The following is a 6,577-nucleotide window of genomic DNA, read 5'->3' as shown; positions in this document are numbered from 1 at the left end:
GATCCGGGTTTAGATTGAATTTATGTTTTTCTATACTTTAGTGTCACGACCCAATTTCTCCTATAGGCCATGATGGCGCCCAACGTTACCGCTAGGCAAGCCAACCTTAAGCTAACTCTGTGATCTTTCTTTTAACGGTTTAAAATAGTTAATTTTTAATTTATGCACAAATAAGAAATGAAAGTTTTATAAAAATGAGAGATCAAAATTTTTATTAAATCAAGTGAGATAAGATAAATAACCCAAAACCATCAAGTGCCTACTAACATAAATTTCCAAGACCTGGTGTCACAAGTGTATGAGCTACTAGTAGAATATACAAAAGAGTACTACACTGCTGTCTGAAACAAAATAGACAGAAAATAAAGCAAAAGGAAGACTTCAGCTGATGCAGAACGGGCTCGGAAGACAGCTCACCGCAAAGTCTTGCAGTAGTAATCCAGTGTGTGCGCCGGACTGATATCCAGAAGCACCTACCTCACGTCCTGCACATTAAGTGTAGAAGTGTAGCGTGAGTACATAAACAATATGTACCCAGTAAGTATCTAGTCTAATATCGAAGAAGTAGTGACGAGGGGTCGATTTTGACACTTATTATGGGCCAATAATAAAGAATATATAAAACTGCTAATTAAACATGGGATATATAAATGACAATAGAACTCAGAAGCAAGAATTTAAATACCCAACCCTTTCACCGATAGCAATTACCAGATCCATTTATCTCCTTTAATCTTTTAACCTATCAAACCAATGATGCAATATCAAACATATTGGAATTTCCAGTATCATTTCGCACGAGTTATGCCGAGGACGTACGGCCCGATCCAGAATACATATAAATATACTGTGTACACTGCCGAGGGTCGAAAGACGCGAACCGTAGATGCATCTATTAACCTGTCAAGGCGAACGACCTGCTCCCATAAGAGTAGTGGAAATTGACCCCGCTCGCGGAATATACTTGCGATGCGGTTGAACATAGATTTTCTCAAGTTATCCCTCAATTCTTCCCAAAACAAGAAAATTCAGCTAGAAACTTTAAAAATCATTGAAATCCTTAATCGCAGCTCTATCCGAGGCAAGTAGTAAGCATAATCAAATAACGATGTCAACAAAGCATGGTGTAAACCTAAAACTACCCGGACATAAGAAAAATTAGTAGCTGCGTATGGACTCTCGTCACCTCGTGCGTACGCTTTTGCAGGTGCGCAAACCTTTTCGCTCCTGCGGTCCTGGGCAGCCTTGGCTAGTCCGCTTCTGCGGCTCGTCTCTTACACCTGCGAGCTCGCACCTGCGGCTGGCCAAGCGCAGGTGCGATCGCACCAGAAGCTGAAAGCTTCAGCACTTGCCTTCAAGTCCAAACTTGATCTGAGCCTTGTCCGTTTAACACCCGGGCCCCCGGTGCCCCTCCCGAATGCACCAACAAGTTTGAAATTATAAAACAGACTCGCTCGAACTCACGGAACACACAAAACAACATCAAAACTAAGAATCACACCCCAAACTAATTGAATCAAAAATATTAACTTCAAGTTCTTAAATTTTCTCCCAACGCGCTGAAACGTACTTAAACTACTCGGAATGACACCAAATTTTGCGTGCAAGTTTCAATTCACCATACAGAACTATTCCCGGTCTCAGAATCCTATTTGGGCCTCGATATCACCAAAAACTATTCCAAACTAAATTTAAAGAACTTCAAAACCTTCAAAGAACCAACTTTCACTATTAGGCGCCGAAACGCTCCCGGGTCATCCAAAACCCGATCCGAGCATACGCCCAAGTCCGAAATCATCATACTAATCTATTGGAACTGTCCAAGGTCGTTTACTCAAAACATTGACCGAAGTCATACTTTGCCTTTTTAGCCAACCTTAAGGAACCAAGTGTTCCGATTTCAACCCGAACCCTTCCAAATCCCGAACTAACCATCCCTGCAAGTCATAAAACAGTAAAAGCACGTACGGGGAGTCTTATTTAGGGGAACATGGTTCTAAAAAGCAAAATTACCTGTCGGATCGTTACATTCTCCACCTCTTAAACAAACGTTCTTCCTTGAACGGGTCTAGAATCATACGTGGAGTGCTGAATAAGTGTGGATATCTGCCCCGCATGTCCTCCTCGGTTTCCCAAGTCGCCTCCTTGACTGGTTGGCCCTCCACTGGACCTTTACCGTGGAAATCCTCTTGGATCTCAACTGGCAAACCTGCCTATCAACAATGGAAATTGGCTCCTTCTCATAATCCAGGCTCTCATCTAAGTGAATCGTGATGAAGTCTGACACATGTGACAAGTCGGCATGATACCTCCGGAGCATAGACACATGAAAAATTGGATGAACTCTCGATAGACTGGGAGGCAAGGCAATCTCATAAGCAACCTCTCCAACTCGTCTCAACACCTCAAATGGGCCTATAAACCTTGGGCTCAACTTTCCATTCTTCCCGAACCTCATAATCCCCTTCATCGGCGAGACTTTCAAGAGAACCTTCTCGCCCACCATAAATGATACTTCGCGCGCCTTCTGATCCGCGTAACTCTTCTGTCTGGACTGGACTGTGTAGAGTCACTCCTAAATCAACTTCACTTTTTCCAAGGCATCGTTCACCAAATCAGTACCATATAACTTAGCCTCACCGGGCTCAAACCACCCGATGGGAGAATGACATCGCCGACCATATAAAGCCTCAAATGGAGCCATCTAGATGCTGGACTGATAACTGTTGTTGTAAACAAACTCGGTCAAAGGCAAGAATCGATCCCACTGCCCTCCAAAGTCAATCACTCATGCTCTGAGCATGTCCTCCAAGATCTGATCTGTCCGCTCTGACTGCCCGTCGATCTGTGGATGAAATGTTGTGTTGAGCTCTGCACAGGTCCCCAACTCACTCTGTACTGCTCTCTAGAAATGCGAAGTAAACTGAGGTCCTCTGTCTGATATGATGAAAACAAACACACCATACAACCGAACTATCTCCTGAATATAAATCTGGGCCAACCTCTCTGAAGTATATGTAGTCACCACCGGAATGAAATGTGCTGACTTGGTCAACCTGTCGATAATGACCCAAACTACATCAAACTTCCGCAAGGTCCGCGGCAACCCAACTACGAAGTCCATAGTAATGCGCTCCCACTTCCACTCTGGTATAGTCATCTGCTGAAGTAGGCCACCTGGCCTCTGGTGCTCATACTTAACCTGCTGGAAATTTAGGCACCTAGCTACATACTCAACTATGTCTGTTTTCATCCATCGCCACCAATAATGCTGCCTCAGGTCGCGATACATCTTCTAGCACCTAGATGAATGAAATATCAAGAACTGTGTGCCTCCTCTAGAATCCTTTCCCTCAAGCCATCGGCATTAGGAACACATAGACGACCCTGGAGTCCCAGAACACCATCCTCACCGATAGTGACCTCCTTGGCACCACCATGTAGTACCGTCTGTCTGAGGACCAACAAGTGCAGATCATCAAGCTTTCGAGACTTGATCTACTCCAATAGTGAAGACTGGGCAACGACGGATGCAAGAACTCGGCTGGGCTCTGAAATGTCCAACCTCACAAGTCTGTTAGCCCATGACTGAATGTCCAAAGCTAATGGCCTCTCCTCTGCTGAAATGAATGCCAAACTACCCATACTCTCTTCCTTTCTGCTTAAGGCATCCGCGACTACATTCGCCTTGCCCAGATGATAAAGAATGGTGATGTCATAATCCTTCGGTAACTCAAGCCATCTGCGCTGCCTCAGATTGAGATCCATTTGCTTGAACAAATACTGCAAGCTGCGATGATCAGTGAAAACCTAACAGGACACCCCATATAGATAATACCTCCAGATCTTAAGAGCATGAAAAATCGCAACCAACTCCAAATCGTGTACAGGATAATTCTTCTCATGGGGTATCAGCTAATGTGAAGCATATGCAATAACTCGTCCCTCTTGCATCAACACACATCCCAAACCAACACGTGAAGCATCTCAATACATAGTATACATCCCCGAGCCGACCGATAACACTAGAACTGGTGTTGTAGTCAAAGCTGTCTTGAGCTTCTGGAAGCTCACCTCACAATCATCGGACCAACGGAATGGAGCACCCTTCTAGGTCAATCTAGTCAAAAGTGTTGCAATAGATGAGAAGCCCTCCACAAACCGGCAATAATAACCTGCTAACCTCAAGAAGCTCCTGATCTCAGTCGCCGTAGTAGGACGAGGCCAACTCCAAACTACCTCAATCTTCTTGGGATCCACCTTAATACCCTCGCCTGATACAACATGCCCCAAGAATGCTACAGAATCTAGCCAAAACTCACACTTGGAGAACTTAGCATATAGTTTATGTTCCTGCAAGGTCTGAAGTACCACTCCCAAATGTTGCTCATGCTCCTCCATGCTGCGCGAATAGATCAAAATGTCATCAATGAAGACAATGACGAAGCAATTAATATAAGGCCTGAACACCCTATTTATCAAATCCATAAACGTTGATGGGGCGTTAGTCAAGCCAAAGGAAATCACTAGAAACTCATAGTGGCCATATCTAGTACGGAAGGCAGTCTTCGGAACATTCGAGTCCCGAATCTTCAACTAATGGTACCCTGATCTCAAGTCGATCTTAGAGAACACCCTAGCACCCTGCAACTGGTCAAACAAATCATCAATACGCGGCAACAGGTACTTGTTCTTAATGGTAACCTTGTTCAACTGGCGGTAATCAATGCACATCCGCATAGTCACATCTTTCTTCTTTACAAATAACTCTGGTGCACCCCAAGGTGATACACTCAGCCTGACGAACCCCTTTGCTAGAAACTCCTCAAGTTGTTCCTTCAACTCCTTCAACTCCTTCGGAGCCATATGGTACGGTGGGATAGATATAGGCTGAGTACCTGGAGCCAAATCAATACAGAAATTGATATCACGATCTGGTGGCATGCCTGGAAGATCAGAAGGAAACACATCAGAGAACTGCTGGACTACGGGCACCGAATCAATCGTCGGAGACTCTGTAGTAATATCCTGAACATAAGCTAGATAAGCCAAATAACCCTTCTCGACCATGTGCTGAGCCTTCATAAAAGAGATGATCCGGCTATGTGTGCTGACAGACGAACCATTTCACTCTAATCTAGGTAACTCGAGCATCGCCAATGTAACAGTCTTGGCATGACAATCAAGGATGGGATGATATGGAGATAACCAGTCCATGCCCAGGATAACCTCAAAGTCGGTTATATCGAGTAATAGGAGATCTACTTTAGTCTCATAACCACAAAATGTAACCACACAGGACCGATAGATCCGATCCACAACAACAGAATCGCCCACAGGAGTGGACACATAAATAGGAGTGCCCAAAGTCTCACGAGGAATATCCAGGAAATGAGCAAATAGAGATGACACATATGAATAGGTGGACCCTAGATCAAATAATCCCGAAGCATCTCTACCGCAGACAAAAATAATACATGTGATCACGGCATCTGAGGCCACTGCATCTGGTCTGTCTGGGAAAGCATAGAATTTGGCTGGAGCGCCACCTGGCTGACCTCCACCTGGCTGGCCTCCACCTCTAGGACGACCCCTACCTACCTTCCCTCCGTCTCTGGGCGGCCGGACGGTTGGTGTGGCTGGTGGTGCTGTAATCATAGGTTGCTGACCCTGCTGCACTGCCTTGCCCCGAAGTCTGGGATAAAACCTCTTTTTGTGGCCAGGATCTCCGCACTCGTAATAACTCTTCGGAGCGGTGGACGGTTGCCCTGAGGTCTGACCTTGATGGCCTGAATACCCACTGGAAGGACCCTGAATAGCTGGTAGGTGGTAGGAACTCTCTGGCATGGCACTAAAATAAGGTCGAACCGGAGCACCCCAAGGAGGCGGCAGTGCTGGATATGTAGGCCTGCTCGGCTGGCCTCTCCCAGACTGACCTCTGCCCCCAGATAGAGCACCACTAAATCCTCCCGAATGATGGAACTGCTTGTCCCGCAGCATCTGCTCTCATTCCCGCTGACGATAACCCTCAATCCTCCGAGTTATCTCAACAACTAGCTGGTAAGAGGTACCCATCTCAATCTCTCGGGCCATAGTGGACCGAATACCGGAGTGCAACCCCACAACAAACCTCCGTACTCTCTCTGTCTCAGTAGGTAGTAACATCAATGCATGGCGAGATAACTCAGAGAATCTCTCCTTATAATCAGTCACCGACATCTGGTCCTACCAGAGCTGCTCAAACTTAAATTGCAACTCTTCCCTCTGGGAGGGTGGAATATACCTATCCAAGAAAAGGCATGTAAACTGATCCCAAGTCATGGAAAGAGAACCTGTTGGCCTACCGAGAAGATGAGACTGCAACCACCTACGGGCCCTGCCCTCCAACTGGAAAGTAGTGAAATCCACCCCATGGGACTCTAATATACTCATGTTGTGCAGTCTATCCCTGCACCTATCAATGAAGTATTGGGGGTCCTCATGTTACTCACCTCCAAAGACAGGAGGGTGAAGCTTGGTCCATCTATCCAATAGCTTTTGCGGATCGCCGACCGCATCTAGGCTAGGCTCAGGTACA

This window comes from Nicotiana tomentosiformis, chromosome 3 (genome assembly GCF_000390325.3).
Source record: "Nicotiana tomentosiformis chromosome 3, ASM39032v3, whole genome shotgun sequence".
Lineage (NCBI taxonomy): Eukaryota > Viridiplantae > Streptophyta > Magnoliopsida > Solanales > Solanaceae > Nicotiana > Nicotiana tomentosiformis.
This window is presented reverse-complemented; position numbering follows the sequence as displayed.